Below are 8,530 nucleotides of genomic sequence, written 5' to 3'. Positions count from 1 at the left end.
ATTTTGCACCGGGGTCCATTTAAATAAACAAAATTTAAAAAATAAAACTTCCCATCGGGATTCGGCCCTGTGCTAATTAAAATCCAAATCCAAATACCTTTATTAGGCATAAAACCAGTGCCAAGAATTTCAAAGAAGGGGGCTGTCTTTTGGAATTCTCCACCCAAGTACTGAAATATCTTGATTCACCTGAAAAAACCAACCTGTTTATTGTACAGTGAGGTGTGTGAGGGGGGTGATCAATGAATGTCAAAACTGGTTTTTTTAGATTAAACTGGTCCAAATGTTCTTGGCATCCTCCCCCTCGACTCCTCCAATCTTGAATTGTCTTTCAGCTTCCCGGGGGCGATCCCGGACCCCGAAGGAAGACCCCTGCAGGATCCTGTAAAGACGTTCCTTTCTCAGTGGCAGCCGCCGTTCCTTTCTCTCCGTGTCATATCATGGACACCCGCTCCTTGATATAATCGTGGTATGGGTCGCTCTGCTTGTCCACTTCCTTCTGGGACCGGGTGTACCCCAGGATCAAACTCCCAACCGTTACAGCGAAGAGAATCATCACAAAGAGAATGTACATGTAGGCGTTCTTCTCGTCCTCCTCTTTGTTGAAGATCCCTTCTTGGGCACATGGTTCCGGGTGGTGCAGGGTCCGGTTCAAAGTCCGCAGCACCGTGTCGAAGCGGTGCAACCAGACGTCAGTCAGGTTGCGGGCCAACATTTTCTCTACCAGGGGATGCTGTCGGTGGAAACAAAAAGAGGCACCATTTCAGACGAGTTCAAGATCTCCAGATTTCTTATCAGACCGTCTGTCTACACGACAAACGCAAACTGGTTTATGTCGGGCGGGATGCTTCTTTCTCTTTATGGTAAATTTTTATTTTCTCAACGTAAAAAAAATGCACCGCTATACACTCCCACATTTACCATTACAGTGATACAAAATAAAAATACAAAAATACAAAATAACGTAAGAAAAATTAAAAGATAAGTTTTACAGTAACTAAACACAACCTTTTGTAATGAACTAAACTAACCACCATGAAACCTTACAATCACTTCCCTGCTATATCATTGTTAAACGGGTGTGTGTGTGTGTGTGTGTGTGAGTTGCCACCATCTGATATTGTTATTGTTTCCTATTTTATTGTATTTTATGGTTGATTTCATTGTGTATTATCTTTTTGTTGTTCACCGCCCTGAGCCCTGCGGGGGAGGGCAGTTTATAAATTTAATAATAATAATAATAATAACAACAACAACAACAACAACAACAACAAATTCTAGGCTTGTGCGTAGATTTTGTTGGGAGATTTAAAGCGAAACAATTTATCAATGACACTCTGTATCATTAGTGATATTCTAATTCATTCTGCTGTTTTCTTTCAGATCTCAAGTCCTGCAATTATTTCTCTTCTACCATATTTTTTCAATATAATCCATGAAAGGTTTCCAGTTTTTCGTGCAATAACGGAGTGTGCGCTCCTTCAGAACTGCCTCTTCCAAGAGCTAGAAAGATGGCAGCTTTTTCTCAAAAGACACCTGCCACACAACTATCTGTACAAAATGTAAGGGGCATTGATGGCTCGTTTTTTTAAGAGCTGTGCAGGCAGAAGAAGAATTTATATCCCCCCTTTCTCTCTTGCAAGGAGACTCAAAGGGGCTTACAAACTCCTTACCCTCCCCCCCCCCCACAACAAACACTCTGTGAGGTCCAACTCTTCTTCTTCTTCTTCCTCGAAAAGGTACAGTGGAACCTGAGTTTCTGGAGATCCTTTTTGCACTTAACTGACTGCATCAGAGTGAGAGCAAGTCAGACCTTGGGTGAGATCATATTTCTCCCATGCACCCAAAACAAGCCAGGAATTGATTTCTTGTTTGTGGCGCTCAGCTCTGCAGAGGGAAAGGTGGCGTGAGATATCTGGCATTTCGAGGGAACCTTGGCTCGGTGACTTAGTAGTTGGCGGGGCTCCGGTATTCTGGCATCTCCCAGACAATAGGGTCATTCACAAAATACAAAGGTAGGGGTCCGATAAGGCCGAATGAGGAAGTGAAAGATGTTTGCTGGAGCCTGGGGCCAACCTGGCAAGGCCTGTGCTGTTTGCCACGGGCGATATTTGCAAGAATGCCAGCCTGCCTCTCAGCAGAGGGACTCGGTTTAAAGAGCCTTGTAAGGTTAAGTTGTTATCGAATAAATCAGCTTTTGGTCAAATACAGACGGTAGCCACAGTTAACTGGGAAGCAGCAATTTAAACACCCCCATTTTAAATGCGAAACGTAAATTCTAAATTAGCAACCCTAATCCACATCTCAAAAAGGCTATCGAAGAGATAGAAAAAGTGCAGAGAAGGGCAACGAGGATGATTGAGGGACTGGAGCACCTTCCTTATGAGGAGAGGCTACAGCGTTTGGGACTCTTTAGTTTGGAGAGGAGACGTCTGAGGGGGGATAGGATTGAAGTCTATAACATTATGCATGGGGTAGAAAATGTGGACAGAGAGACATTTTTCTCTCTTTCTCACAATACTAGAACCAGGGGGCATTCATTGAAAATGCTGGGGGGAAGAATTAGGACTAATAAAAGGAAACACTTCTTCACGCAACGGGTGATTGGTGTTTGGAATATGCTGCCACAGGAGGTGGTGATGGCCACTAACCTGGATAGCTTTAAAAAAGGCTTGGACAGATTTATGGAGGAGAAGTCGATCTCTGGCTACCAAACTTGATCCTCCTTGATCTGAGATTGCAAATGCCTTAGCAGACCAGGTGCTCGGGAGCAGCAGCCGTGGAAGGCCATTGCTTTCACATCCTGCACGTGAGCTCCCAAAGGCACCTGGTGGGCCACTGCGAGTAGCAGAGAGCTGGACTAGATGGACTCTGGTCTGATCCAGCTGGCTTGTTCTTATGTTCTTAATCCCCTGTATTGGCCTGAACTAAGCAGGGTCAGCTCTGGTTGGATGGGAGACCTCCAAAGAAGTCCTGGGTTGCTCCAGAGGCAGGCAATGGCAGGAAATCTCTGCATGTCTTGTTTATGGCCCTCAGCTCTGCAGAAGGAGAGGTGGCGTAAGATACCTGGCATATCTAGCGAACCTTGGCTCGGTTACTTAGTAATTGGCGGGGCTGTCCGGGATGGCCCACGGTCGCCCATGTTAGCATGGCCTTCATCCCCTGCCTTATAAAATATTGGATTTTCATATTCTTTCTTACACTGGGTGCTATAAAATGCCAGTTTCCATGTTTGTATGGGTGGATAGCAGAATGTCCAAGCTGAAAGCAAGCCTAAGGCAAAATGGTCTGTTTGCAAAAATTAGATCTATGAGTTACTCCAGTGATACAATCTGGAAGCCTCAGGACACAAGGACATGCATCTTGATTATCCCACCCTGCCAAAGTACTCCCTTTGGGGCTTACAAACTCCTTTCCCTTTCCCCTTCACAACAAACACCCTGTGAGGTGGGTGGGGCTGAGAGAGCTCCAAAGAACTGTGACTAGCCCAAGGTCCCCAAGCTGGCAGGTGCTGGAGCACACAGGCTAATCTGGTTCACCAGAAAAGCCTCCACAGCTCAAGTGGCGGAGCGGGGAATCAAACCTGGTTCTCCAGATTAGAGTCCACCTGCTCTTCACCACTACGCTACGCTGGCAAAATGCAAAGAGCAACTCCAGGAACTCAGTTTCCACTATGTTGTCTGGATTGAACAGCCTGCTAAACAGATGGGGGTCGGCAGCCGTCACTATCCTATGAGACTGCGACTATGCGTGGTCCTCTCCACACAACCAAAATAAAACATTTTAAAGGCAGGAAAGAAAATGTTTCCTCTGAGGAGACCTGCATGCTTTTTACCCCAAAACATTTTATTTCCAGCCTCACAATGTTTCAAGTGCATCTTGGATTTTTAGCGATCCTTTCTGTGAAAACGTGCAGAATTCTTTGAAACGTTTTACAAGCTTCCTGCTATCCCCGGACTTCCTCCTAGGCCTGTCATCTCGCCCGTTTACTTCTGTCGTTGTTGTTTTTTTAAATTGGGGCGTAATATCTTTGAAATCGCAGAGGCCCAACGTATGGAAATTGCAACACGAGGCTATGAAGTGTTGAAGCTACGCTTTCACAAAGAAGAAAAAATACAAGAGAATCGTTCAAGTGGCATAAAATGGCAGACAGGAAGTGTTTCAACAGGGCGAGGTGCAGCCAAACAGGGAGGATTGAAAACGTTCTGCAAACGTTTTCAGCGACTTACGCAGAAATGGGCAATGACTATGTTATGACAGTGAGAGACAGTGCAGCGTAGTGGTTAGAGCACAGGACTAGGACCTGGAGACCCAGGTTTGATTCCCAACTCTGCCGTGGAAACTCGCTGGGTGACCTTTGGCCCGTCAAGCACTCTCAGCTTAGCCTACCTCACAGGGCTGTTGTAACAACAAAACAGAGGAGAGAAACATTGAAAATGCTGGGGGGAAGAATTAGGACTAATAAAAGGAAACACTTCTTCACGCAACGTGTGATTGGTGTTTGGAATATGCTGCCACAGGAGGTGGTGATGGCCACTAACCTGGATAGCTTTAAAAGGTGCTTGGACAGATTGATGGAGGAGAAGTCGATTTATGGCTACCAATCTTGATCCTCTTTGATCTCAAGATTGCAAATGCCTTAGCAGACCAGGTGCTCGGGAGCAACAGCCGCAGCAGAAGGCCATTGCTTTCACCTCCTGCACGTGAGCTCCCAAAGGCACCTGATGGGCCACTGCGAGTAGCAGAGTGCTGGACTAGATGGACTCTGGTCTGATCCAGCTGGCTTGTTCTTATGTTCTTAGAAGAATGACGTTAGTTGCTTTGGGTCCCTTTGGACACCACAAGCGCCATGTTGCAGACCCCTGCCCAAGAAGTCACCCCCAGTGATCGGATTCGTGGATCACACACAAACCCTGCACTCGAGCCCCCTCTACAGAAGGGCCCCGGGGCGCCCCCCTCCGATTACATGAGGCAGCTGCTTCCTTTGCAGAGGCAAAACACCTTCGGCCGGCTCCCGTCCGACTTACGAATCCAGGATCTCAGCAAGTTCTTCCCTCCCAGGCCTTCTTATCTCGGTTATTTACACAAGGGAATCAATTGCATATTTCAAGGGCCAACGGCATTGTGTGCTTTTCCTGATTTGTGCAAACAGAGGTATCCTGTTTCATTCCACCTGTGGCGGGAAGCACACGCTCCGAGACTGCGCGGTCTTCCAGATGTGCATTTGCAAGCCCCGTCAGGGCTCTGTGCAGGATGGTGGAAGCCACATGAGGCTCTAGGGCAGTGGTGGCGAACCTATGGCACGGGTGCCAGAGGTGGCACTCAGAGCCCTCGCTGTGGGCACACACACAGAGTCCCCCACACCCCCACACACATACATCTAGGCTGGCCTGGGCCGCTGGGCTCGATTATTAGCATTAAACCTAAGACCTAGTTTTGGGGAAGCAGTGTAGGTAACCCTGTTAAGCGCTGTTAAACCCCACTGATTTTCATCCGAAAAACTAAAGCACAATCCTTTACCTGGGAGTAAGCTCGGTTGCTGGCAATGGGGCTTGCTTCTGAGTAAACCCTCCTAGGGTCGTGATTCACCCACTGGAGGAGTTGCACGGTCGCTTCAAAGCGAAGCCACCGACGACCAGCAAGCTTACTCCCGAGTAACGCGCGCCTCGGAGCCAACTGTTTTTTCTAAACTAAAACCTCAGTATTCAGGTTAAATTGCCGTGTTGGCACTTTGCGATAAATAAGTGGGTTTTGGGTTGCAATTTGGGCACTCGGTCTCGAAAAGGTTCGCTATCACTGCTCCAGGGGGACCGGACGGGTTCCGAGGCCTTTTAAGAATCATAGTGAAGGGAATTTGAGCAGGCCCAGAGTATTTTCTTCTCCTCTGCAAACTTCCTTCTGCTACATGGCTACTGAAGCTACAGCACCCATCTAACCCCTGCATTTGTTACACCACAGGCTTAAGGTTTCTGCAATCTACTGCACTGATTATTCAATGTCTCATCCTATTGACTGAATCATAGAGTTGGAAGAGACCCCCAAGGGCCATCAAGTCCAACCCCCTGCCATGCAGGAACACACAATCAGAGCACTCCTGACAGATGGACATCCAGCCTCTCTTTAAAAACCTCCCAAGAAGGAGACTCCACCACACTCCGAGGTAGTGCATTGCGCTGTCAAACAGCCCTGACAGTCAGGAAGTATTTCCTGATGTTTAGGTGGAATCTCTTTTCCTTCACCTTGAACCCATGACTCCTGGTCCTAGTCTCTGGAGCTGCAGAAAACAAGCTTGCTCCCTCACCAACATAATGTCCCTTCAAACATCTAAACATGGCTATCATGTCACCTCTTAACCTTCTCTTCACCAAACTAAACATGCCCAGCTCCCTAAGTCTCTCCTCGTAGGGCATGGATTCCAGACCTTTGACCATTTTGGTTGCCCTCCTCTGGACCCGTTCCAGCTTGTCAATGTCCTTGAATTGCGGTACCCAGAATTGGACACAATATTCCAGGTGAGGTCTGACCAATGCAGAACGGAGAGGTACGATTACATCCCTCGATCTAGACACCAGACGCCTATTGATTCAGCCTAGAATCGAATTGGCTTTCTTGGCCGCTGCATCACACACAGATGAGTGTGGTTATAAAAACTGTTAATGTTATTAGAAACAGAGGTTTCGATCGCCAGCAATTTAACAGTCTTCTGAAGGAAATGAACACTGGACTGTGTGTCCCATACTGTAATAAAATGCTTCTCAAACTTACCACAGTACAGACTCCAGATTTTGATGCAGCACTTCAGAGAAAGAGGTATCAGTTATCAAAGACTGTCAAATAAAAGAAAATACGGTGAGAGTGTAACTCTTTGGAGCATGTTTCTATTTTAAATAAAAAATAATATCATTATTTGCCTTTGCCTGTGTCTTCTATACAGTTTGTATCCTCCACTTGAACATGGATAGTGAAGTGCTTTAAAGTATTTGCAGATGAATGCATTTTTTGCACATAAAGAAGACATAGACCAGTGGTGGCGAACCTATGGCACAGGTGCCAGAGGTGGCACTCAGAGCCCTTTCTGTGGGCACATGTGCACAGAGTTCGTCATGGGGGGGCGAAAAATCACCCACCCACCCCACACATCTAGGCTGGCCTGGGCACGATCCTTTACCTGGGAGTAAGCTTGGTTGCTGGCAATGGAGCTTGTTTCTGAGTAAACCCTCTTAGGGTCATGATTCACGCATTTGAAGTGTTGCACAATTGCTTTACCAGTTTACTTCCGAGTAACATGTGCCTTGGAGCCAACCGTTTTTTCTAAACTAAAACCTCAGTATTTGGGTTAAATTGCCGCGTTGGCACTTTGTGATAAATAAGTGGGTTTTGGGTTGCAATTTGGGCACTCGGCCTTGAAAAGGTTCGCCATCACTGACATAGAGCATTGAAGAAGATTTTCTTGTCGAAAACGCTTCTCAGCGCGCAGGCGTCCTGCAGTTTTGGAATGACAGTCTTCTTGGTTTCAGCAATTTTGCGCTTTTTGGAATTACAGCCTTTTGTTTCCAGCAATTTTGTGTAATTTGGAATTCCAGTCTCCTCGCTTCCAGCATTTCCTTACCTGCTTACAAAGAAACATTGGGTTGAGATTGCGGACTTTTTGTGAGTACTGTCAGCCATCCCTTGTAGGATACCACTTTAATTTGTACAATCCCTTTAAGAAGAATCGTGGTTCAACCTTCATCATCTACATCTGCCAGACTTTTGAGGTCTTTGTCAGAATATGGCTGTGGGGTTTAGATTTGCATCCATATTCCTAATGTAATGTCTTATCACCTAATTGGTTTATTTGCACAATACAACTGATGTTTAGAAGGACGATTTATATGCACAGTGTTGTTGATCTAAGTGTTTATTCATTCGTTTTTTTCCCTGTGAGGATGTTGCGTCTTATAGCCTTGGCCAGGCTCCAATTCTTAATACCAAGGTACGACCTAGAGGTTGGCAACCCTGTTTTGAGGTTCCCTGCTGTATACAGGAAAGAATGTACAGCAGAACCCTTCCAAAATACCGGACCCAGAGGTGGGATCCAGCAGGTTCTCACAGATTCCCGAGAGTAGGTGACTAGTTATTTGTGTGTGCCGAGAGGGGGTTACTAATGGGTGATTTTGCCACGTGATTTTTGCCTTAGTCACTCCCCTCCTCTCAGCAGTAGCGTGCAGAACTGGAAGCAGTCTAGCAGGAGGTGCACCGGCGTGCGTGGCAGCCTGCGCCTGCGTGCATTCGTTTCCCGCCCAAGGACCGGCACAGCGGCTGCGTCCTTGCCACAGCCCCGCCCAGGAATGCCCCGCCCCCGGAATGCCCAGCCACACCCACATCTTGCCCCGCCCAGCCCCATTGGCTCTACGCCACAGTTTGAATCCCCCCACCATGGGAACCTGTTACTAAAATTTTTGGATCCCACCACTGACTGGACGTGATAGGTGTCAAACAGGCGTCCCTCCAATGTTATGGACTACAGTTCCAATCATCCCATGGGAAC

This window comes from Sphaerodactylus townsendi, linkage group LG04 (genome assembly GCF_021028975.2).
Source record: "Sphaerodactylus townsendi isolate TG3544 linkage group LG04, MPM_Stown_v2.3, whole genome shotgun sequence".
Lineage (NCBI taxonomy): Eukaryota > Metazoa > Chordata > Lepidosauria > Squamata > Sphaerodactylidae > Sphaerodactylus > Sphaerodactylus townsendi.
The sequence above is the reverse complement of the archived record's forward strand: the minus strand, read 5'-3'. Positions refer to the sequence as shown.